Source organism: Stomoxys calcitrans, chromosome 4, assembly GCF_963082655.1.
Source record: "Stomoxys calcitrans chromosome 4, idStoCalc2.1, whole genome shotgun sequence".
Lineage (NCBI taxonomy): Eukaryota > Metazoa > Arthropoda > Insecta > Diptera > Muscidae > Stomoxys > Stomoxys calcitrans.
This window is the reverse complement of record NC_081555.1, coordinates 123,117,713-123,144,475: the sequence shown is the minus strand read 5'-3', so window position 1 is coordinate 123,144,475 and position 26,763 is coordinate 123,117,713. Positions and strand designations below refer to the sequence as shown.

At 37.9% G+C, this 26,763-nt stretch overlaps 1 protein-coding gene across 3 annotated transcripts in view; it reads right to left on the bottom strand.

The window, feature by feature from the left end:
• Positions 1–26,763, bottom strand: part of LOC106095965 (mucin-2) — a 316,849-nt gene that overhangs the window by 95,318 nt on the left and 194,768 nt on the right. Inside the window, exon 1 of one of the 3 annotated variants that reach the window (XM_013263430.2) lies at positions 4,565–5,316. The exons of the other annotated variants lie outside the window; for them this stretch is intronic. The gene's annotated coding sequence lies outside the window, so the exon portion shown is untranslated. Of the gene's footprint in view, positions 1–4,564; positions 5,317–26,763 lie in introns of those variants that run through there. 3 annotated transcript variants of the gene reach the window in all.

The following is a 26,763-nucleotide window of genomic DNA, read 5'->3' as shown; positions in this document are numbered from 1 at the left end:
TAAATGCGACTACCAATGTTGAGGGTCCTAAGACACAGTAAGTCTTACTCAGCCACATTTCAGCGAAAGTAAAAAATGCCTCTTCTACACAGAAAGTTGGCGCAAAACTAAAAATGTTTCTTATTCGTAGGATTTTAGCAATAAATAAGAGCCAAAGTACCAAAACTTTAAAATAAAATTACGGTCCACCCGTTTCAAATTTTGATCGCTGATTGATTCTTATTTTAATTTATAAATGACTGTCCAAAAATTCTTAAAAATTCTTTCTTTAAACTTAGCATCTCAACCTAAAAAAATTAAACCTTAAGAGATGCTCATATTTGTAAGGCTATTTTGCGTCATTTACTACGGTTCACTGTTGTCTTGCCCCAAGGTCAACTTTCAACGATATTTTGACCATCAATTTTGATTTTTGGCTTTAATAACAAGACGCAAAGTTAAGGATTTTTCAACCTACCATTTAAAATAAAAATTCTCTATATAAAGGAAAATAGATTTCAATAAGGGGAATGTTTCCTTAAAAAGTTGGAAAATTTGATCATCTTTAAATTAAGTTTGCTAATCTTTGGCTCGAATTTTTAAAATAAGATAACTAGTCCTGTTTTAATACCGAAAGCTATACTACCCTCCTTCTTACTTACTTTCAGTTAAAGCCTCTTCCCACGATTCAGATATCCCCATAGGATTTTCATCGTCCAAGAATGTTTCGCGTTCGTGGCCCACTCCTTTAACTCGGACGGCATGGACCCGAAAGGCTTCGGGTTAACCAAAGTTATTGACGGCAGTCCTCTGGCCTTCACTGCCAAATCGTCTGCTTCTTTATTCCTCTCTACTCCGCTATTACCCGGCTATCAGCAGAGAAAGCGAACATCTCTATCTTACATTACAAGACTTTACCTGCCACTCGACGTCCTCGTTTTAACACCACAGCCTTGGCGAAAATACTGCAGAAGTGGTCCCTCGGCTAAACAGAAGAAAGTCGGATCGAAATAAATTTCGGCACAAATTCTGCGCATCTATCCCTTCTAGACCAGAAAAGAAAGTGGAAACTGCGGAGGATATAGACATAGTGATCAAGCGGATGACGAAGGCCCTGAATGACTCCCTTGTGTCAGCATGCCCTAGTGTCAAGCCAAGGGGCAAACAGCGACCGACATGGTGGACCCCAGAGCAAATTGGTCTAAGAAAGGACTGCAGAAAACTCTCCAACAGAGCAAAAGCTACAAGAGCACAAGAAACTGGGACGATCAAGCGGATCACGAAGGCCCTGAATGACTCGCTTGTGTCAGCATGTCCTAGTTCCAAGCCAAGCGGCAAACAGCGACCGACATGGTGGACCGCAGATCAAGTTAGTCTAAGAAAAGACTGCAGAAAACTCTTCAACAGTGCAAAAGCCACAAGAGCACCACACGATTAGAACCTCTATAAGGTCCCAATAGAGGGTTCTCTCGCTGTCAAGGAATACACAATGGTAGCATTTCTTGACATTGAAGTTGATTTCAATAATTTAAAACCGACGTCAATAATGAAGGAGTTGGAGTTTCTAGGCATCAACTCTACCGTAAGAAAGTTTATCAATAACAATATATTATTGTCTCTTGGAGAAAAAGGTTTAAAAGTGGTCGCGTATGCTGATGACGTGGCAATTGCAGTTAGCGGAAAGTTTCCCAGCACTCTAAGAGATATACTTCAGGAAGCTCTACGTGCAACAGCAAAGTGGGCTACCGAAAGTGCTCTAGGTACAAATCCGTGCAAGAGAGAAGTACTTCTTTTAAACAGGTGATACAAGTTGCCTACAGTAGAACCTGTCTCTTTGGGAGAAGGGAATGTTCCATTTACAGAAAACGCTAAATACCTGGGAGCTTTAATCGACAGGAAATTTAACTTCAAATCTACCATTTTGGAAAGGGCAAAAAAGGCAACTCTTGCCCTATACACCAGCAAGAGAGCCATTGGCAAACGTTGGGGGTTTAGACCGCGCGTCATGCATTGGGTATATACTGCAGTTGTCAGATCTATAATGCTATATGGTGTTGTGGTCTGGTGGACGGCGCTTCAAAAATCCACCTACTACTCAATACTTAACCGGATCCAAAGGATAGCTTGTTTGTGCACGACAGCCGCACTGAGGACGACACCATCTGATGCACTAAATTTAATACTACATCTTATGTCTCTAGACATTGTGGCTACCCAAATTGCAGCGACCACTGCCGTGATGTTAGAGGAGCTTTCTCATTGATCAGGTAGCGGCTATGTACACTGTGTTATCCTTGATACAATATCCAATATTCCAGGCCGTGTGGATTACACCCTACCTGAGCCGCTGTTTGATAAAAAAAGTACTGTACGACTATTCCTGATAGAACCAATTGGAACTACAATATCCCTGGTAATAGAAGTTACATAGACTTCCATATGGATGGTTCTAAACTAAACGGATGGTCAAATCGAAGAGGTTACCACTGCAGTGTGAATCAAGCAGAGATCCTTGCAATTAACAAAGAATGGCTAAGATATAATTTCATTACAACGATTGGCATAAATATCTTCTCAGACAGCCAGGCAGCCATTAAATACCTGGAGAACGTATATCTGAACACAAAAACCGCCCTCGATTGTCGCAGATCTCTCAACGAGATGGCTGAACAGTTCAAAATTCACCTGTTCTGTGTGCCGGGCCACAGAGATATTCCAGGGAATTCTAAAGCAGACGAGCTTGCGAGACTAGGAACCAATCTACACATTCCAGGGATACTGGACTCCATGGGTATGCCTCTAGCGACATGTTAGCTAAGTTTTCTGGACCAGGCCTAAAGGACAACGAATGATAGATGGTTACAAAGAGGGGGCTGTGTGCATTCCAAAATTATGTGGCCCAATCTAGACTTGAAGAGGTCTACCGCTTTGCTGTCACAGGCTAGAACAGATGTCTCAGTCATTGTGTCCGTCATGACAGGTCACTGTCTAATCGGAAAACATGCTGACAGACTGAAGGTTGCCAGCAACGACTTTTGCAGAAGCTGTGAGGACATCGAAGAAGAAGAGACTGTAAAACACCTTCTGGGTGTGTGTCCCGCACTAGCAGTAAGAAGAAGTTCTCTTCAGGTTCCCATTTCTTTGAGAACCTGTCTGATTTAGCGGATGTGACCACTCGCAAGTTTTTGGGATTTTTAAAGCGATCTGGTTGGTTCAGCGTTAGGAACTAGAAGGCATCTTCCTTCTTTTGTTCCAGTGGTATCATAATGGACGAAAACGTCTAAATGAGTCTGTTGGCAGACTGCCACTTAAACCTAACCTAACCTATCAAGAAAAAAATTTACTAAAATTTTTTCCAAGACAACAATTTTATAAAATTGTCTCTAAAGACAAAATGACTGAAATTTTCTCTGAAAATAGTTGTTTAATGAAAATTCTCAAAGACAACATTTTAATAAAATATTCTCAAAAAACAAAATTTTAATGAGATTTTCTCTAAAATCAAAAAATTTACAGAAGGCAAATTTTAATTAAACTTTCTATGAAGACAGTATTTTAATAAAAATTCTCAAAGACAAAATTTTAATAGATTTTCGATAAAACCCAAATTTTAATCAAAATTTCAAAGAATACAACAAAACTTTAAGTTCTCGAACAAAACAGATCGAAATAAAAATCGTCAAATTTGAAGCAAAAACCGTCAAGCGTCAAGAGACGAAATTTTGGCCAAAAAATTTTCAAAATGATGTTAAATCGTCACGTCTGGCAGTCCCACCCATTTATTATATGCGGCTTGACCACAAGCTCAAGCCGTAATCCCAGGTACTTTCAATGTTTCGGGGTACGAGATTAAATTAAATTTGGCTTAAGCTCTTTTTTTTAACTTGCCCTACGCATCTCACGTTAGACAGGTTTTGTTGGGACATATCGACAATAACCGCATCATCTAATATTTATACGAATTTTGGTCATATAACATCACTGTGCATTAAAGTTACCAATGTACATTCTGCGTTGTAATGAAAGTTTTCTATGTGAGAATGTTAATTATAGTTGAATTATGAAATGAAAAGAAGGAAGGTTTTCATAAAACCAAAACAGAAGCGAATAAAAATGGTAACAAAATACATACACGGATGGTGGCAGATACTTTGTCTGCGTATGTTATTTTTTCATGATAAAACATGATAAAATACAAAAGCAGATAATAATTCTAAAGTGATGATGATGATGCGATGATGGTAAGCAGGGGAATCGTGTGGGGTGGTTTAAGTTGATGAAGAGAAGTAAGTGAACATCGTAAACACTGATGGGCCTATTCGGGCTGCGCATACAAAGAAATCTTAGCTGGCAACCTATTCAAAGTTTTGGTTTCATGCTTGCGCGCGATAGTTTGTTTTACGAGTATATTCCCACTTGAGTTTGTTAATTAAACCACAAATGGTTTTGTACTCCCAAAAAAAAAAAATAAATGCTAATGCTGTGAAGGTGATTTTGACGCCTAAATGATGACTGATGACTGTTTAAATGGCAATAACTTTTTGTTGTTTAAATTGTTGACAGAAATATGTATGTATGTACGTACCGACTATTTTTTTTTTCTTCTTGATTTTGTTGTTGGCTTTCACAGCAAGACAGCGATCATTTATTATCTGACGACGAACCAAAAATGTCGAAATACCTTCAAAACTAGTTAACAATGCTTCCAAACGCGAAAAACGGCTCGTCTTTCGGTTCGCACTTTAGTTCAAGAAAATAATTCCCTCCCGAAATTGTTTCAGTAAGGCTGCGGGCTGTTTATGTTGTTGCTGCTGCTGCTGCTGCCTATATGCTGTGGGCTGCAAAAGCGGCTAGGAACAAAAACACTGTTTAATTTTGTTGTTACTCGTTTGTCGGCTAAGTTTTTTAGTTCTTGTTGTTGGTTTTTAGTTTAATTTTTTTTTGTTTTAACACTCACACGCGATTAATTCTAAGCTCACGTTTTGCAGATGTGACGAAGTTTCTGCCATGCCTTCTTCTCCCGAAATAACAAGTTAAACATACAGCCTGTTTTTGTTGTTGTTGTTATTAGAATATGTTTGTTGTTGTTGGTAGCTTTAAATTTTTCTTTATATCTACCGAAAAGGCCACCACAAAACTTGTTTTAATTCTTGATTGTTGATTTTGTTTCGTTCTCTCTTTTGTTTTTATTTTTTTATGACATTCCTGTTGTTTCATGTGTTTCGCATCACAACACAACACTACCATCAAACATTTAAACTCCACACCACTGTTATTCGGCCTTTGTAAACACTTTGGACGGTGAACACTTCAATTCTTCGAACTCACGCAACGAAAAGCTAAATATCAACTGAATTCAAATGCGGCATCTACCGAATGTTTTTGCCAAGATCACCTCAGCCAAGAGACGATAACAAACAGGCAGCTCTCTGCCATTGCATACTCTCTTTCCCAAAAATTAAAGCTCTCTGCCCCACCAGCCCCCCATTGAGTTCACCACCCTGTTGTTTGTTATTATTGCTGGCCATTATTGTTTGGATTTTCTGTGGTGTAGTGGTTAATAAGAAACCCAGAGAGTCTAGTTAAGAGAAAATTATCCAAAGGTGGTTGTGAAAAGGTGAGCTCATTACAGTGTTGTTAACATATCAATTTTATGTGCTAATTTCCACATATGATTGGGGTTTTTAAATGTAGGTAATATAATTTAATTTATTTGTTAGAAAATTGCGTTATATGAGAACTTGTATAATATTCTTTAAAACATGCAATGATGAGGTCTAAGCTCATTCAAAAGTCAATTAAAAAGTAAAAAAAATATTTAAAGTTTTTTAAATATTTCTTTTCTTTTTTCAGATTTGTATACTTATTATAACCAAGGTGACCGTCCCACTCCTGAAAACATCCTAAGTACATATACAGACTAACCAGCGTTATACGGGGCCACAAGCTAGGTATTAGAGTATGGAGTACGAATCTGGCATTAAATTTGGGTCCAAGCATGTCATGACGCGAGGCATGAATTTGGATGTGGATTTGTGGTTAAGCGGAGACTCAAACATCTTGTCTCCAGCTTTATTCCGGGGGATGAGAGGCTAGCCACAATCCGCATAAAAGCCAAATTTTTCAACATCCGCCTTATTTGTACCCATGCACCGACGGAAGACAAGCACGAGCAGATCAAGAATATTTTCTATGAGCGCGTAGAGACAGAATACGACCACTGCCTCGCCCATGATATTAAAATCATTCTGGGAGATTTAATCGGAAATATAGGGAAGGAAAATATCTTTGGTCCAACATTCGGAAAATTTAGCGTACACGAAGAGTCTTCTCAGAATGGATTGAGGCTAATAGAATTCACAGCGGCAAAGAACAGGTTGTTAGCGGCACCAGGTTTCAACATTAAAGGATTCACACGGCCACATAGTCGTCACCCGATCAAAACATCCGAGTACGATCTGCTGCTGGACATTGAAAAGCTGCAAACACAACAGATGGTAACGGCATACTCCACTCCACAGACCCCACTGCTTGATGAAAGCACCCCTTGCCCCGATGATATAAGGACATAGTGGGAAACCATTCCCACCCCATGGAAAATGCCGCGAAATCCTTACTAGGGTACAGAAAGAGAGTTGAGAGCAACCCTGCAATCAGTGGCAACGCACCAGATGAAGAAGAGGTACCGCGAGAAAAAAAGAGAGGAGAAACGTCTATTCCGCAGAAAGAAAAAGGAAATGAAAAGACGCGAGTGTGAGCGAATTGAGATCTACAGCAGTCAGAATGAAGTCCAGAAATTCTACCCACGAATTAAACATCAAACCGAAGGTTTTGTTGCAGACACATCCTCCTGCCGAGACAAAGAAGGAAATCTGGTAACTGGCACAGATAGCACGCTGAGGATATGGAAAGAACATTTTTACCCAACTGCTAGTGTCCGACGATGGCGGCGAAGAGGATACCGCTGAACCAATCCCTGATGGTGATATAATATGCTTACCTCCTAGTCAGAGTGAGTACAGAAGATCGAGGCGCTTGGAACACTGTTCTACCTTCGGCTAGTGGGACAAATTTTCTGTCATAACCAATTAAATTAAGTAAAATAATATCTAAATGTGAACAGATTTCTTTAAAACTCAAGTGAAGCATTTTTCATTCAATTTTGATGAAACTTTATTCAGAATTATCGTGTCGATATAGTTGTTAATGGATATGGTGTGGATATAGTTGTTAACGGTTGATTAATGGATAAAATATGTGTAGGGGTCTACCAAAACTCACTGTTTAAAATTTCTTCGAAATCGGAAAGAAAATGCTCCTATATCAATATGGCAGATATATTCAAATATGGGCCGATCTGGGCCACATTCAACAAAAAGGTGTAGAGGTCAACTAAAACTCTCTGTTTCAAATTTCATCGAATGAAAAACGCTCATTTTATGGGATCAATACTCTATATCGGGAGGTCGGTCTGTATGGCAGCCATACTCAAACATGATAAGATCTGGACGATATTCAACAAAAAGGTATAGAGGTCTATTAAAACTCACTAAAAAATGTTCCTCTTATGAGCTCAATACTCTACATCGGAAGATCGGTCTGTATGGCAGCTATATCCAAATTTGGTCCGATCTGAACCATATTCAACAAATAGAGGGAGGGGTCTTCCAGAACGCGCTGTGACAAATTGTATCGAAATCGAATCAAAATCGAATATCGGGAGATCGGTCTATATGGCGGTTTTATCCAAATCTGGGCTGATCTGAACCACATTTGACGGGAATGGGAATATCCCGCTCGGATATTCAACTCAAAGGTGTAGAGGGGTACCAAAACGCATTGTTTCAAATTTCATTAAAATCGGAATAAGTTCCGATCTGGACCATATTCAAAAAATAGGTGGAGGGGTCTTCCAAAATTCGTTTTGCCAAATTTTATCGAAATCGGATGAAAATTGCTCCGATGAAATCAGAAGGTCAGGTTTTTATACAAAGAATACGAAATCACCAAACATTTTTTGAAAATTTTTTTTTATATCCGAGATATCTGCAAAACTATAACTACCCAGCTTTTGGGTATAAATGGGTAAATACCCAGGTATTTACCCATCTCAAGTAATAATAGATTTGAATTTCTTCATTCGGCAATCTTTTCTATATTAAGTTGAACCGAACTGGTTTATTCGGTTGGTTCTGATAACTAACTTGTTGAAGTTTTATCCATGTTAACATTTAGCTTAAAGCTTAATTTCTATGCTATACTTTGTACATTAAGCTGTTATGTTATCGAAAGTCTCCAAAACATCAAATGTCTGCCAGCAATCTAATGTTAATAACAGCGAAAGCTTTTAAAAAGATAGCGAGAGTATAAAGCTCAACAGAGAAAAATAATTAATTGTTAACTTTCGATACTATGCTGCGTCAGACAACTCATACACATACACACACACACTCAAAGGCTGCACATTTTGTTCCAGACCAGGCAGACGAACGACCCATGTTGCTTGCATGCCTGCCTATTGAGTGTAACACGTTGTGCTCTTGCATTTTGTCTAAGGTTAGTTCTGCTTTTAGGCAGACATCCACGCTGCTATGGATCGAACATGAACCATTCGACCGTTCTACTTCAACCTCGTTTTCACTTAAAAAGATGCAGCCGGTATGTACTCATTTTGTGTCGTTTTATAGCCTTGTGCACACAATTGACGGACGGGGCATTTGGTACAGCGGTCAAAAAAAGTATTCATCATTCAATGTTTTTTTTTTTAATAAGTCTACAAAAGACAATTGGAATAAAAACATATTAAACTAATGATGCAGTAGTGCTTGTGTGATATATATGTACACAATTTCATTGTTTTTAAAGAAAAAAATAGTATTTATTGGAACAAAAAGGGCCATTTTACAGCTGAACACAAAAAATTAAACAAAAAAAGTATTCATCATTGCAAAAAAACAAAAAAATAAATAACATAATTTAAAAAAATTAATACTTTGTTATTCGACCACCGCGTCTTATAACTTCTTTTAAACGGTTTGACATCGATTGGACTAATTTAGCGGTTATATTTTGGTCTATATTAGTCCATTCCTCCATTATCACCTGTTGCATTTGACTCTTGCTCGAAAAATTGCGCGTTCTCAATTTGCGTTCGAGATGTTCCCAAAGATGTTCAATTGGGTTCAAGTCGGGACTTTGAGGAGGAGTTTTAATGACTTTGGGGCAGTTATACAGCATCCACATCTTGGTATTTAAAGCAGAATGTTTGGGGTCATTATCTTGATAATATTGAAAGTTATTACCAAGCCCAAGTTTTACAGCACTATCTTTTAAATTCCTCTTTAAAATGTCAATGTAATACTTATGATCCATTACTCCATTAATAATTTCAAGATTTCCCGCTTCTGAAGCCGCCATACACCCCCAAACCATTAAACCACCTCCACCATGTTTTACAGTAGCAACTGTGTTTCGTTCTTCAAGCTCTGTATTTGGTTTTCTGTACACTATGACCTTTCCATCGCACCCAAAAAGATTAAACTTGCTCTCGTCTGCAAAAATGACTGTTTTCCAAAATGATTCGGGCTGTTTTACATACATTTTTGCGAAGTTTAGCCTTTTCACTCGGTTTATTTTATTTATAAAGGGCTTCTTACGTGCAGTTCTTCCTCTGTAACTATGCCTTTTGAGTGTATTTCGAATTGTTTGTGTAGTAACTTCCTTCCCTAAATATTCCATAGTGTTTTTACGAAGAATGGTCGCATTTGTCTTCGGAGTTTTCTGAACTTGCCGCACTAGCCAACGCACATCTCCAACTGAAAGTGCTTTTGGTCGACCAGATCTTGGTTTATTGTCAACAGTTTTCGTTTCTGTCCACTTTCTGATGATGGATTGTATAGTAGATCGTGGTCTATTTAATATTTCACTGATAGTTTTTTGAGTTAAACCATTCCTGTGGTGTTTTATTATCAAAACTTTTACCTCATCAGAAACCTCGTTTTGCTTACGACCCATTTTGACAAAAACTATATTTTCAATGAAATTAAATATTTGCTGTCAAGGGCAAAGCCTCCTTTACTAAATAAAACAGAAAAGGGGGATTCCCAAATAATATTTGAATTTGACTTTGATGATAGCACATCAATGATGAATACTTTTTTTGTTCTGTTTTTGGTGTTATTATATAAAATTGCATTTTTTTGCGCTAATTAAATTTATTTTTTGAATTTATTTTAAAACATATTACGAAAAATAAACTATTGCATAAAACTGCATTATTTGTTTACTTTAAATTTTCTTCAATTACCCAAAATAAGTGAATTATCAATTTTGCTAATGATGAATACTTTTTTTGACCGCTGTATGTGCTGTGTTGTGCCGCGGAAGAAGAAGAAGAAGATTCATTGATGCTGGTTCTACTTAGTTGTTCTTCGTCAAGACATTGCCATAAAAATTGATTATGGTTGTTTACATGGGGAATATGTGCTTGGACTCAATTTAAGGCTTCAACATCAATTGTGTTTGTTTTGAACGCGTTAAACGTTCTGCCACGAGTGACCCATTTTCCTTTTCTAAAAGGCAGACTGAGGTTCGCATGGAAGGATTGTTTATCGTTTGGCATCTTCTTCGAAAAGATTGGATATATAATGGGTATATATGATTTGTTTTTGAATGGAAAATCTTTTGTTTGGGATCTGATGTTGTTAAAATCCCAGAGATATAAAGAAAATCAAAGTTATGGTGGCATAATGCACACTTTTAAATGCCTTTAACAATGATTATAACTGTGTGACCACCTATTCAATATTCATAAATTAGTCTTTTTTTACTCAAATCAAATAGCAAACCTAATCTAAACAAGTAAAAGCGTGCTAAGTTCGGCCGGGCCGAATCTTATATACCCTCCACCATGGATCGCATTTGTCGAGTTCTTTTCCCGGCATCTCTTCTTAGGCAAAAAAGGATATAAGAAAAGAGTTGCTCTGCTATTAAAACGATATCAAGATATGGTCCGGTTCGGACCACAATTAAATTATATGTTGGAGACCTGTGTAAAATTTCAGCCAATTCGTATAAGAATTGCGCCCATTGGGGCTCACGAAGTAAAATAGAGAGAACGATTTATATGGGATCTGTATCGGGCTATAGATCGATTCAGACCATAATAAACACGTTTGTTGATGGTCATGAGAGGATCCATCGTACAAAATTTCAGGCATATCGGATAATAATTGCGACCTCTAGGGGTCAAGAAGTCAAGATCCCAGATCGGTTTATATGGCAGCTATATCAGGTTATGAACCGATTAGAACCTTATTTGACACAGTTGTTGAAAGTAAAAATAAAATACGTCATGCAAAATTTCAGCCAAATCGGATAGGAATTGCGCCCTCTAGAAGCTCAAGAAGTCAAATCCCCAGATCTGTTTATATGACAGCTATATCAGGTTATGAACCGATTTGAACCATACTTGGCACAGTTGTTGGATATCATAACGAAATACTTCGTGCGAAATTCCATTCCAATCGGATAAGAATTGCGCCCTCTAGAGGGTCAAGAAGTCAAGACCCAAGATCGGTTTATATGGTAGCTATATCAGGTTATGGACCGATTTGAACCATACTTGGCACTGTTGTTGGATATAATAAGAAAACACGTCGTGCAAAAATTCATTCAAATCGGATAAGAATTGTGCCCTCTAGAGGGTCAAGAAGTCAAGACCCAAGATCAGTTTATATGGTAGCTATATCAGGTTATGGACCGATTTGAACCATACTTGGCACAGTTGTTGGGTATCATAACAAAACACGTCGTGCGAAATTCCATTCCAATCGGATAAGAATTGCGCCCTCTAGAGGGTCAAGAAGTCAAGACCCAAGATCGGTTTATATGACAGCTATATCAAAACATGGACCGATATGGCCCATTTACAATACCAACCGACCTACACTAATAAGAAGTATTTGTGCAAAATTTCAAGCGGCTAGCTTTACTCCTTCGGAAGTTAGCGTGCTTTCGACAGACAGACGGACGGACAGACGGACGGACATGGCTAGATCGACATAAAATGTCACGACGATCAAGAATATATATACTTTATGGGGTCTCAGACGAATATTTCGAGTAGTTACAAACAGAATGACGAAATTAGTATACCCCCCATCTTATGGTGGAGGGTATAAAAATGGGTAGGGACCAGATACAATTTTTTTATCGAAAAAAATAAAAAAACTTACAAAATTTTCTATTAAAATAACATTTTCGGTGCCATTTTCCACAGAAATTTGATTTTGACAAAATCTGCTAGTTCTAAAAACCCAATAACAAAATAATACCCTACACCACTAGATGGGCTCAAAATCTAATTCTGAAACGATTTTGATGCACTTTGGCAGTGGTTTTTAGATGGATAATATATCAATCCGCAGCAAATTTCGAGCGAGTTAGTTCAACAACTACGGCTCTATAAGTGATACTAGGGCGGAGTATAGTACACATGGGCCCCAGGGACGTAGTCAGGGGGGAGGCTATCGGTCCCCACCCCCCCAAAATTTTATTTTTCGAACGTTTGCGTGTATACGTACTTATTAGTGTTTTGTATATCTATAATGCACCCCCCCCCCCCCAACAAAAAAAAAATAATAATAATAAAATAAATTCCTGGCTACGACCCTGATGGGACCTACATATTTATATGAACCGATTTTGATGAAATTCACTAAAAATGCCAAGTCATTGGAGAATGATGTGTGTAAATTTTCGTGAGGATCAGTTGAAAACTGGTCATATTTATGCAATATTACACATACACACATACACATATATGGAAACTACGACTACCACAATATGTCCGGATTTTGATCGAAATCCGGACATATTGTGGTAGTCGCAGATAACAGATTTGTGAAAAATTTTGAGAAAATCGATTGCTAAATGCGCTTGTAAATACTCTAGATGTGGAAATCGGGCGATAGATATATAAAGAGGGAGTGAAGGTAGAGTCCCAAGTTATGGTCACTTAGTAAGTTCAACAATCCTTTTGCAAAGTGTGATACTGTTATACAGCAATACTGCTGCATGACTATTGGCTAAAAAATTTCAAAAATAATAAAAATTGTTACAAAACAAGTAAAAAGGCGTTAAGTTCGGCCGGACCGAACTTTGGATACCCACCACCTCGGGTATATAAAGGGTGATTTTTTTGAGGTTAGGATTTTCATGCATTAGTATTTGACAGATCACGTGGGATTTCAGACATGGTGTCAAAGAGAAAGATGCTCAGTATGCTTTGACATTTCATCATGAATAGACTTACTAACGAGCAACGCTTGCAAATCATTGAATTTTATTACCAAAATCAGTGTTCGGTTCGAAATGTGTTCATTCACCGTAACGTTGCGTCCAACAGCATCTTTGAAAAAATACGGTCCAATGATTCCACCAGCGTACAAACCACACCAAACAGTGCATTTTTCGGGATGCATGGGCAGTTCTTGAACGGCTTCTGGTTGCTCTTCACTCCAAATGCGGCAATTTTGCTTATTTACGTAGCCATTCAACCAGAAATGAGCCTCATCGCTGAACAAAATTTGTCAAAATTTGAACACATTTCGAACCGAACACTGATTTTGGTAATAAAATTCAATGATTTGCAAGCATTGCTCGTTAGTAAGTCTATTCATGATGAAATGTCAAAGCATACTGAGCATCTTTCTCTTTGACACCATGTCTGAAATCCCACGTGATCTGTCAAATACTAATGCATGAAAATCCTAACCTCAAAAAAATCACCCTTTATATAAACCACCTTTCGTCAAAAGGTGGAAAATGCATACCTTATGACCCCTAGCAGCTATATAGAAATATGTTCCGATTTGGACCAAATACTAATATGGCCCTTTTATGGCCCAAAAACCTTAAATCAAGAGATCGGTCTATATTGCAGCTTTATCCAAATCTGGACCGATCTGAGCCAAATTGAAAAATAATATCGAAAGTTTTATCACAACTCACTGTCCCAAATTACGGCGTCATCGGACAATAAATGCGATTTTTATGGGCTCAAAACCTTAAATCGAGAGATCGGTCTATATGGCAGCTATATCCAAATCTGAGCCGATATGAGCCAAATTGACAAAGGATGTCGAAGGGCCTAAGACAACTCACTGTCCAAAATTTCAGCAAAATCGGATAATAAATATGGCTTTTATGGGTCTAAGACCCTAAATCGGAGGATCGGTCTATATGGCAGCTATATCCAAAACTGGACCGATCTGGGCCAAATTGGCGAAGGATATCGAAGGGCTTAACAAAACTCACTGTCCCAAATTTTAGCAAAATCGGATAACAAATGTGGCTTTTATGGGCCTAAGACCCTAAATCGGAGGATCGGTCTATATGGCAGCTATATCCAAATTTGGACCGACCTGAGCCAAATTGACGGAGGATGTTGGGGGGCCTAACACAACTCACTGTCCCAAATTTCAGCAAAATCGGATATTAAATGTGGCTTTTATGGGTCTGAGACCCTAAATCGGCGGATTGGTCTATATGGGGCTATATCTAGATATAGTCCGATTTGGCCCATCTTCGAACTTAACCTGCTTATGGACAAAAAAAGAATCTGTGCAAAGTTTTAGCTCAATATCTCAATTTTTGAAGACTGTAGCGTGATTTCAACAGACAGACGGACAGACGGACGGACATGTCTAGATCGTCTTAGATTTTTACGCTGATCAAGAATATATATACTTTATAGGGTCGGAAATGGATATTTCGATGTGTTGCAAACGGAATGACAAAATGAATATAATCCCATCCTTCGGTGGTGGGTATAAAAATGCATTTATGATATAAAAGACATAACGCAACCGATTTTAATGTCAATTGTTACTATACATCGGAAAATGAACACAGAAATATATGTAATACCAAACAATGGCCTAACCCAAAACTGAATAGCTTGTAGAAACATTACCAGAACTTTTCTAAGAGTCTATGACCACTTTTCTGGATGCTCGTTGCGTCCAGAAACAAAAAAAAAAAAAAAATAAATAAATAAAAATATTGCCAAAGTTCGCCATAGTGCTATATCTAAAGAGAATCCTTAGTGCCATATTCCATGAAGATCGCCAAAGCATAACTCTCATATAAAAATTTTAGTCCCACCACCAGACATCAAATAAAATGTCTTACAGAGAAGATACAGGATAATATGGGACTTGAATGAAAGGTCTTTGACAGTAGAGTATGCATCTGATATTAATATTAGGGAAGAATAGAACATGTTTATCCTTGTACTTGTACATGACAAGTGTCTGATTGACCAACGCCTAAGGGTACATGTTGGCCGACCGGGACTGTATGGTACTCGAATGGAAGGTCTGTGAGAGCAGAGTAGGTTAGGTTAGGTTGAAAAGAGGGTGCAGATATTAATCCGCCCCTCTAAATACTAAAAAAGTAACCTCTAAAAAGAAACTTTAAGTTAGCAATTCAGTGCTACTTACAAAATCCTCAATTGTTTTCCATGCCACGCCCCTATGTTGATTCATGTCTGATATTGTGTCCCCACCTAAGTGCCTGTATATGTTAGACGCGAAATCCGGGCAGTGACATAGGAAATGCTCCAACGTCTCATCATCTTCCCCGCATGCCCTACACATGCTATCATTTGCCGCACCGATTTTACATAAGTGAGCTCGCAGTCCTATGTGTCCCTTTATGATACCGAGAGCTATACTGACCTCCTTCTTACTTCCTTTCAGTATAAACCTCGTTTTCTCACAATTTGCGTCTGCCCATAAGATTTTCGCCGTGCTGCCGACCGTTTCACTTTTCCACAGGGTTGCATGCTCATTCGTCGCCAACGCTCTTAACTCGGACTGCGTCGACCCGAAAGGCTTCGGGTTAACCAAGTTTATGGACGGCAGTTCTCGGGCATTCAGTGCCATGAACCATGTTCGGCACGAAAGTTGAGGGTATTAGCACAAATCATTGTGCCAAATTTCAGTCCAATCGGGTAACAAATGCAGCTTTTATGAGCATAAGACTCTAAATCGGTAGACCGGTCTATATGGTCTAAGGGTCTGATGTCGATAATTCCAACACAAGTCATTGTGACAAAATTTCCGGGAAATAAGGCAATAAATGAGGCTTTAATGTGCCTAGGACCTTCAATCAGGAGATCAGTGTATATATGATACAGACCGATCTGGATCATACTCGCATTTGGGGCAGATGTCTGAGTTCTTAGCACAAATCATTGTGCCAAATTGTAGCCAAGTCGGATAAATACAGCTTTTAAGAGTCTAAAACCCTAAATCGAGAGAACGGTCTATATGTGGGCTATATCAAGATATAGTCCGATATAGCCCATTTTCAAACTTAACCTGTCTATGGAGAAAAAAGAATTTGGGCAAAGTCTCAACTTAATGTCTTCATTTTCAAAGACTGTAGTGTGATGGACGGACGGACACGGCTAGATGGTGTTGGATTTTTACGAGGACCAAGAATATATATTAGGGTGGGCGATTTGAACATCTTAAGGGACTCTTCGTGTTTTTGATTCTTGGGATTGTACTGAGCAAAAAGTCCAGTAGACCATATACCTACGGTGAAAATCGAGTCTCCAGATTTTGACATGCATTTTTCTCAGACTTTTGTCAAGTTTTTTGGATATGGCCTATAACAGCCAAACCATTGAGATTTCCGATTCAATACTAAGACAAAAATTATAGCCAAGACAATGATTAATAACTCTCTAGTACATCGGTACAATGCTGAAGCCGCATTGGAATGCTGCTTCAGGCAGTTTTGGCCTTGCGAAAGTGCAAATTTTTTGTGAAAATATTGCTTAATTTCAATGAAAACTGAAAATGGTTGTTTATCAACATTTTCAGGAAAAACTTGCACTTTCACAGACCAATACTGCTTGAAGAAGCTTTCCAATTCTTTTGCAATGTACTAGAGAGATCTTATTTACAGTCTAGGCTACAATTGTTGTCTTAGAATTGGTTCGAAAATTTCAAGGGTTTTGCTGTTATAGGCCAAAATATTGAAAACAAACGTGGCAAATGTCTAAAAAAAAATTCCGCAAGTTCTAATCTGGTGGATCGATTTACCCCCTAGACATATGGTTTAGTGGACTTTTTGGCTTAGTTCAATACGGAAAATCAGAAAATCGAAGGGCCCATTATCTATCCCCCACTATGGTTGGGGACATTTCAATTCTTTGGAGAACAGACCACGCAACAAAAAGGTTAAGAAGGACCAGATTTTTCTAAATCCTTAGAAAAGATAGTTGTAAAATGAGGATGGTAATTCAATTGAATTTTATTTCCCTTTTTATTTGTTATACCCATGCCTGAGGTACTACAGCCTTGTGATATTGAAGAGAAAACAAGATCAGTGTGTGAACCAAAGACAAATCTTTGCTCCATTTCCATTCGATTTTTTTATCTGCTTGTGTTTATGGCCCTTTTTGTTAAATGTTTCTTTTTTTCTCTCTAATTTGCCTGATTTATTCTTCATAAGAAATGTGAAATGTTACAACGAGCCTCTAAATGATCCATTGTCTTGGATCATTTTCCTCAAGAAAATTTCCTGTTTATTGTTTTCTGGCGAAAAGTGTGTTGCAATTGTCCGCTGAGGAACAAAGGAGGGGAGGAGAGGTCATGTGAGTATTGGGGGTATTGTCGCATGGTTTCTTTTTTTTTTGTTTGTCTGTTTTTAGTTGTAAAACGCGGTGACTGTTTTTCCTCATTTTAAGTAGCCACTGCAGTAAGTCGGACGAAATGTTGGCTTTTTGTTTAAAAACAAACAAGAAAAGCGAAACAAGTTTCCATTCTTATTCTTATTGCCGCTGCTGCTTGCTGTTAGCTAGGGAGCACTCGAGTAGCCGTTGTACCTGGTGCAGTGCATGCACAAATATTAAGTTACCATGCGGCGACTACTACCCCCTATTATTAACAACATTGCTACATTTTGTGCCGTTTGTACGGTGTTGTTTTATTTTTTCTTCTCTTTTTTCAGTGTTTTTGTGTTTTGGGTCTAAACTTGTAATGCAACTGTTCGTTTTCGGTTAAATTGAAAACTGGTTTTAGTTTTATTTCTTTAAATTGTCGCATTGCAAAAAAAAGAGAATTCCCTTGAATACGTCAAACGACAGTGGGCAACATGAACACATTGTACGGATATGTACCTAGACAAATATTCGGGTTGGTTGTTAATTTTTGCATTTTAAAATATTTAAGTGTGAATTGGGAATGTCGTAACGAAGAAATGTCGAAAATCACAAATTTAAAGCGTTTGGGTAAACTATTGAGTTGCTCAAAAAGTAATTGCGGATTTTTTAAAAGAAAGTTTTTAATAAAACTTAGAATGAACTTTAATCAAATATACTTTTTTTACACTTTTTTTCTAAAGCAAGCTAAAAGTAACAGCTGATAACTGACAGAAGAAAGAATGCAATTACAGAGTCACAAGCTGTGAAAAAATTGTCAACGCCGACTATATGAAAAATCCGCAATTACTTTTTGGGCAACCCAATATATCGATGACGAAAACATTTTTAAAAATTTTCATATAATGAAAAATTATTACTTAAACCATCTCTAAAGACAACATATCAATGAAGTTTTCTCTACAGAAAAAATCTCAATGAAATTTTCTATAAAGAAAAAAAATCTATTTAAAATAAATTCTAGACAACTTTCCCTACAGATAACATTTTAATTGATTTGTTTTGTTAAGACAACATACACCGAAAAAAGAGTGGCGTATTATATAGGAAAAAATTTACCCAAAATTGGAATAAAAATTTGATTACACTTATGAAAATTTTCTCTTCTCTTATGATAAATTGCTTAACTACGAGAATATGTTATTTTCAAAGAAATTCCAATAAGTTAATCTATATATATAACAAGTAAGAGCGTGCTTAGTTCGGCCGGGCAGAATCTTATATACCCTCCATCATTGATCGCATTTGTCCAGTTCTATGCGCGGTATCTCTTTTTAGACAAACATAGAATTTTTAGACAAACATATAAGAACTGTTATGCTATTGGAGCTATATCAAGTTGTAGTCCGATTCGGACCATAAATGAATGCTGGACATTTTAGAGGTCACTGTGTAATATTTCAGTTCATTCGGATAAGAATTGCGCCTTGTAGGGGCTCAAGAAGCAAAATCGAGAGATAAGTTCATATGGGAGCTGTATCAAGCTATTGATCGATTCCGACCATATTAGACACGTATGTCGAAAGTCATGAGAGAAGCCGTTGAAAAATCGGGTGCGAATTCCGCCCTCTAGAGGCTCAAGAAGTCAAAATCCCAGATCGGTTTATATGGCAGCTATATCAGGTTATATACCGATTTACGCCATACTTAGCACAGTTATTGGAAGTCATAATAAAACACCTCATGCAAAATTTTAGTCAAATCGGAAGAGAATTGCGCCCTCTAGAGGCTCAAGAAGTCAAGACCCAAGATGGGTTTATATGACAGCTATATCAAACCATGGACCGATTTAAACCATACCTAGCGTAGTTGTTGGAAGTGTTACCAAAACACTACGTGCAAAATTTCAGTAAAATCGGATAACAATTGCGCCCTCTAGAGGCTCAAGAATTCAAGATCCAAGATCGGTTTATATGGCAGCTATATCAAAACATGGACCGATTAAAACCATACTTAGCGTAGTTGTTGGAAGTGAAACCAAAATTTCAGTCGAATCGGATAAGAATTTCGGCCTCTAGAGGCTCAAGAAGTCAAGACCCAAGATCGGTTTATATGGCAGCTATACCAAACCATGGACCGAGTTGGCCCATTTACAACACCAACTGACCTACACTAATGAAAAGTATTTGTGCAAAATTTCGAGCGGCTAGTTTTACTCCTTCGAACGTTAGCGTGATTTCTACAGACAGACGGACGTACGGACATGGCTAAATCGACTTAAAATGACATGACGATCAAGAATATATATACTTTATGGGGTCTTAGATGCATATTTCGAGGTGCTACAAACAGAATGATGGAATTTGTATACCCCCATCCTATGGTGGAGGGTATAAAAAGAGTTGAGTGACTGAGTGATTGCTGACTGACTGATCATCGCCCAGTCCAAACCGCTAAAGCTAGAATCATAAAATATTGCATGAATATTGGTCTTGGGTCATATGCACGGGATAAGGCTGGATTTGGTGACATTCGATACCAAAAAGTATCAAAAAGAACGAAATGGTACATATTTGCCCAGTGCGAACGGAAAGGGCAAGCATTATGCTCATGGGCTCAAATTGAAGAGCGATTCGAAAAAATAATGTTTGGGGGAAAAAATTTGGAAAATCGTACCGGAAGTACGTTGAGTACCGCAATTGGTACTTTATTTGTTAAATAAAGTAGAGTTCTGAATTTTGGAACGTATTTACACTATGGCAAACTTAATTGGATGACTATAAGAATTTTTGGAAATTTGTAAAAAAGTACCAAACAGGTACGATATGGGTGACCTTTGTACAGGGCGTCTGAATAGAGGTAGAATTTTGAAATTTGACTTAAAAGACTTCTGGTGCAAAAATATAAGAGTGAAAAAAAAAATGAAACAAGTAAAAAGGTATTAAGTTCGGCCGAGCCGAACTTTGGATATCCACCCTAGGCGGTGGGTATCCAAAGTATATTTAAACCTCCTTTCGTCACAATCCGACGAAAATGCGATAACTTATGCACCCAAATTCGGCACGGACATTGAGTGGTCTTATTAATATAAGTCACTGTTGATTTTTGTATTTCAAATTCAAATTTCACACAAAATCGGGTAATAAATAAAGCTTTTATGGGCTTCAGACCCTTAACCGGCATATCGGTCTATATGACGGCTATATCTAAATACAGTCCTATTTTTACCATATTTGGGTCGGATGGCAGGTGGCCTAATACTACTCACTGTTATAAATTTTAGTAAAATCGGATAAAAAAATAAAGCTTTTATGGTCTTCAGACCCTTCATCGGCAGTGCGGTCTATATGGCAGCTATTATATCGAAATATTGTCCGATCTGAACTTTATTTGGGTCCTATATTAGGAGGCGTAAAACTACTCAAAGTTTCAAATTTCAGCGAAATTGGTTAAAAAATAAAGCTTTTATGCGCTTCAGACACTTTATCGAAAGATCGGTCTATATGGCAGCTATATCTAAATATTGTCCGATCTGAACCATACTTAGGTCAGATGTTTGTAGGCCTAAAATTTCAGCGAAATCGGATAAAAATATAGCTATTATGGGCTTCTGAACCTTTATCGGCAGATCGATTTATATGACAGCTATATCTAAATATAATCCGATATGAACCGTATTTGGGTCAGATGTTGGTAGGCCTAAAATTTCAGCGAAATCGGATAAAAATATAGCTTTTATGGGTTTCTGGCCCTTTATCGGCAGATCGATCCATATGGCAGCTATATCTAAATATAGTCCGATCTGAACCATATTTAGGTTCGAAGCTAAGAGGCCGATAGCTACTCACTGTTTCCAATTTCAGCGAAATCGGTTAAAAAATGCTTTTATGGGCTTCAGACCCTTAATCGGGAGATCGGTCTATATGGCAGCTATATCTAAATATATGGCAGCTAAGAACCATATATTTGGATCAGATGTCGGGAGGCCTAGAACTACTCAGTGTTCAAAATTTCAGCAAGATCGGATGAAAAATGAAGGTTTTATGGGCATTAGACCTTTTATCGGGAAATCGGTCTATATGGCAGCTATATCCAAATATGGTCCGATTTAGCTCTTTCAAGAACTTAACTATTGCGTGCATCAAAAAGGCGTATCTGTGCCAAACTTCAGCTCAATATCTTAATTTTTGAAGCCTGTAGAGTGATTACAACAGACGGACATCGTTAAATCGTCTTAGAATTTTACGACGATCCGAAATATATACACTTTGTAAGGTCGGAAATTGATATTTCGTTGTGTTGCAAACAGAATGACTAAATGCATATACCCTTTATTCTACGGTGGTGGGTATAAAAATAGTACTGGTAACGGGAGAAGTACGTTTAGTACCGTAACTTGTACTATTTGGTACTTTATTTATGGATAGAGCTAGAGATCTGACATTTGGCATGACAGGTACATGTAGGTTAAATTTGACGGGTGATGGTCTTTTTTTTACAATTCGTACATTTTGGTACCAATATTGGTACCATTTGATACTTTCTGCGCAGATGGAGCTAGAGGTCTAAAACTTGGCATGTAGGTAAAATTTTGAAATATATGACAGGCGACTAAATGATTTTTTCACAATTCGAACTTTTTGGTGCTAAAATTGGTACTTTCTTTATAGTTGGAGCTAGAGGTTCGGTACGATTTGGTACTTTCTGTTCAGATGGAGCTAGTGTTATGAAATTTGACATGTATGTACTAATAAGAAATATGTGATGGGTGGCTAAATTATTTTTTCACCATTTGCACATTTTGGTAACAAAATTGGTACCATTTCGTACTTTATTCATAGATGGTGCTAGAGGTCCGAAATTTGGCATGTTGACTAAATGATCTATTAAAAATGCATACATTTTGGTACCAAAATTGGCACCATTTCGTACTTTCTGTACAGGTGGAGTTAGAGGTCTGAAATTTGGCATGTAGGTACAAGAAGGAAATATATGACGGGTGACTAAATGATGTAAACAAAATTCATTCATTTTGATACCATTTGGTACCCTCTTTATAGATGGAGCTTTAGGTCCAAAATTGCGCATGATGTCTTTTAAGACAAATTTCTTCCGATTTGACTTCTTGAGCCCCTAGAAGCCCCAATTTTTGGTTCGATTTGGATGAAATTTTAGATGTGGTGTTCTGATCGGTTCAAATCGGTCAAGAACCTGAACCATTTAAACCAATCTCCCTATTTGACTTCTTGAGTACTTACAAGTCGCAATTTTTGTCCGATTTGGCAGAAATTTTGCATGTAGTGTTTGTTCTGTTATAACTTTCAACAACTGTAATAAGTAAAGTCCAAATTCTTGTCCGATTGGACTTAAATTTTGCATGTAGTGTTTCGTTATGACTTCAAACAACTGTGCCTAGGACGGTCCAAATTAGTGTACAACCTGATATAGCTCCCATATAAACCCAATCTGCCTATTTGACTTCTTGAGCCCTTACAAGCCGCAATTTTTGTCCGATTTGGCTGACGTTTTGCATTACGACTTCCAACAACTGTGCCATGTGCGGACCACATCAATCTAAAACCTCATATAGCTCCCATATACACGATTTATTTATTACCCGATTTCGCTGATATTGAGTCACTGATCAGTTTTAAACCACACGACCCAAGCCATCTGATCCAAATATGGTAAGATCGGCCTGTGATTAGATATAACTTTCATATTGACTAATTTGCTGATAAAGGGTCTGAAAGCTTTATTTATTACCAGTTTTCGTTAAATTTTAAATACTGAGTTGTTTTAAGCTGACCTACATCCAACCCAATATGAGTCAGATCAGATCATATAGATATAACTGTCATATAGACCGATCTTCCAATTTAGGGTCTTAATCCCAAGAAATCAGATTTATTATCTGAAAATGTTACTTGTATATGAGTTATCGGTACCTGAATAAAATATGATCGAAACCAGCCACTATTAAGATATAATTACGGATATAGTAGTGGAGTTATAAAAAAATAGGATGATTATTATACCCTTGTTTAATTTTGTCCAGATCGGTACAGATTTGGTTATAGGTGCCATATAGAACGATCTCTCGATTTAAAGTCTTGGCCCTATAAAAAGCGCATTTATTATCCGATTGAAATTTGACGCAGTGACTTATGTTAGGCTTTTTGATATCCGTGTCCTATATGGTTCAGATCGGGTTATATTTGGATATAGCTGCCAAAAATACCAATATTTTGTTCTACAAAAATTAACAGTGATATATATGGGTGCATAAAGTAATCCAATTTTCATTGGATTGTGAAGAAAGGGGGTTTACATATATCCCGAGGTGATGGGTATCCTAAGTTCGGATCGGCCAATTATTTTTATTTATTTTTGTGGGTCAGAATGGGATTGTGCTTAACGCATATGACGAGTACGCCTCTCGCCCTATGCCGGTTTCCGTTATCAACGGTACCGGCTAAAAACCCAACCTGTGTCACCCCTGGGGATTAATTCCACTTCGGAACCGCCTTCGCATTACTTTGAGGTGGACGCCATACTTGGTGATTATCCATATCATCATTATTATGTGGACGCAGACACAATGACGAGATATGGCGTCCACCTCGAAGTAATCCGAAGGCGGTGGACCTCCGCATTTATATTCTACGCCGCTGCGTTCAGGTTTACCTTCTTCCTGGGCAGTTCTTGGTCGGTGAATCTTATCACCGGCTCCCCCTTCCTCTCGTCTTCGATTAGGGATGTGTACACTTAAAAACGAAATTTTCGATTTCTATACCTTATGTTAGGTGGTGTTCACCACCATACGAGTACAGCATAGAAATGGTAACCACCCTATTACTTCTGTTTAACAAAGCATTGACGCATATGTATGGTTGTATGCATTCTTTGGGAACAAACCGAGTATTGAATTACGGTTTCTTGTTGGGTTAAAGACAGGTCTCGAAAGTTAAGCAATTACATTCTCCCATTTTTTAATTAAACTATAATTAGAAAATGGTAAGACTCTGTTGGATTTTTTCTACAAAGCTTGTATTCTGGCTAGACCAGTGGTAACTAAATATCAGACCCCCCAGCTGTGTTTAGTAATTTCTTCGATGATAGTTGTAAAACTCAGCGAAATATTAAATGCCTTAATTCTAAGGTTCATTCATTCGTTTAATCCATAAGAATCTGCTTAGCTAAGAGTTGTTAGGTCTACTATCGCAGTGTGAGGGAAAATGAATGCTAGATAGGGTTCAGCAAATCTCAACAAAACCATATCTCATATAAAATTTAATTTGTATTTGTTTGTTTGTTCCGTATAGACTCAAAAACGTCTGAATCAATTACCTTGAAATTTTCACAGATTGTGTAGGTTGGTCTGGAAGGAAACATAGGCTATATAATTTTTTAAAATCGGGAGAGGGCGGACCTTCCCCCTTACCCCAAAAGTACTACCCAAAAATAAAAGTAGACCGATCGGGATAATATGATTCAAATGAAACGTATTCAAGAGTAGAGTACGAATTTCATAATAAAGGGGGGGTCCAAGTACCTGGGGGCCTCCCCAGCTCCAAGACCCCTTAAAATAGGCTTATTCGACGATCATGACAATATGGGACTCAAATGAAAGGTATTTGGGAGTAGATTAAGAATATGGTCACGAAGTAGGAATAGGTGTTATAATTTGTTGGTAATGGAAGGCGTGGACCCTCCCCCGTTATCCCAAAAATACCACCCAAAATCAAAAGTGGACCGATAAGGACAATATGGGTATCAAATGAAAAGTATGCGGGAGTGGATAACGAATCTGGCATACAAATTCATGTCGAAGTATAGGGGACCACCCCACCCCCACAAAAACGCCCAAAATGGGCACATTAGCCAATCATGGATATTAAGGGTGATTTTTTTGAGGTTAGGATTTTCATGCATTAGTATTTGACAGATCACGTGGGATTTCAGACATGGTGTCAAAGAGAAAGATGCTCAGTATGCTTTGACATTTCATCATGAATAGACTTACTAACGAGCAACGCTTGCAAATCATTGAATTTTATTACCAAAATCAGTGTTCGGTTCGAAATGTGTTCAAATTTTGACAAATTTTGTTCAGCGATGAGGCTCATTTCTGGTTGAATGGCTACGTAAATAAGCAAAATTGCCGCATTTGGAGTGAAGAGCAACCAGAAGCCGTTCAAGAACTGCCCATGCATCCCGAAAAATGCACTGTTTGGTGTGGTTTGTACGCTGGTGGAATCATTGGACCGTATTTTTTCAAAGATGCTGTTGGACGCAACGTTACGGTGAATGAACACATTTCGAACCGAACACTGATTTTGGTAATAAAATTCAATGATTTGCAAGCGTTGCTCGTTAGTAAGTCTATTCATGATGAAATGTCAAAGCATACTGAGCATCTTTCTCTTTGACACCATGTCTGAAATCCCACGTGATCTGTCAAATACTAATGCATGAAAATCCTAACCTCAAAAAAATCACCCTTTATAAGACTCGGTTTGTTTGTTCCGTATGGAATGAAAAAGGGCAGAACCGATTTTCTCGAAATTTTCGCATATTGTTTAGGTTGGTCTGGAAGGAAACAAAGGCTATATAATTTTTCGATATCGGACGGGGGATGACCCTCCCCCTTTTGCCAAAAACACAACCCAAAATCAAAAGTGGACCGATCGAGACAATATAGGTATCAAATGAAAGGTATTGGAGAGAAGAATACGAACATGGTATTAAAATTTGAGTCTAAGTACCCATCGGGCCTCCCCAACCCCAAAAATCCCCCAAACAGACATATTGGACGTTCATTTCAATATGGGGCTCAAATGAAAGGTAATCGGGTAGATTTTGAATCTGGCATACGAAATCAGATCAATGTATAGGGGGTCACGCCACATCTCAAAAAGTCATTAGACCCATTATGACTATATGATACCTGGCTGTACCGATTTTCTTAAAAATTTTACGTTAGTCTGAAAGGAAACATAGGCTTTATAATTTTTAGATATCGGGTGGTCCGAAAGTGGTCCGCTGGGCACAAACAAGGGTAGCAAATTAAAGGTATTGGAGACCAGAAAACGAATGAAAAG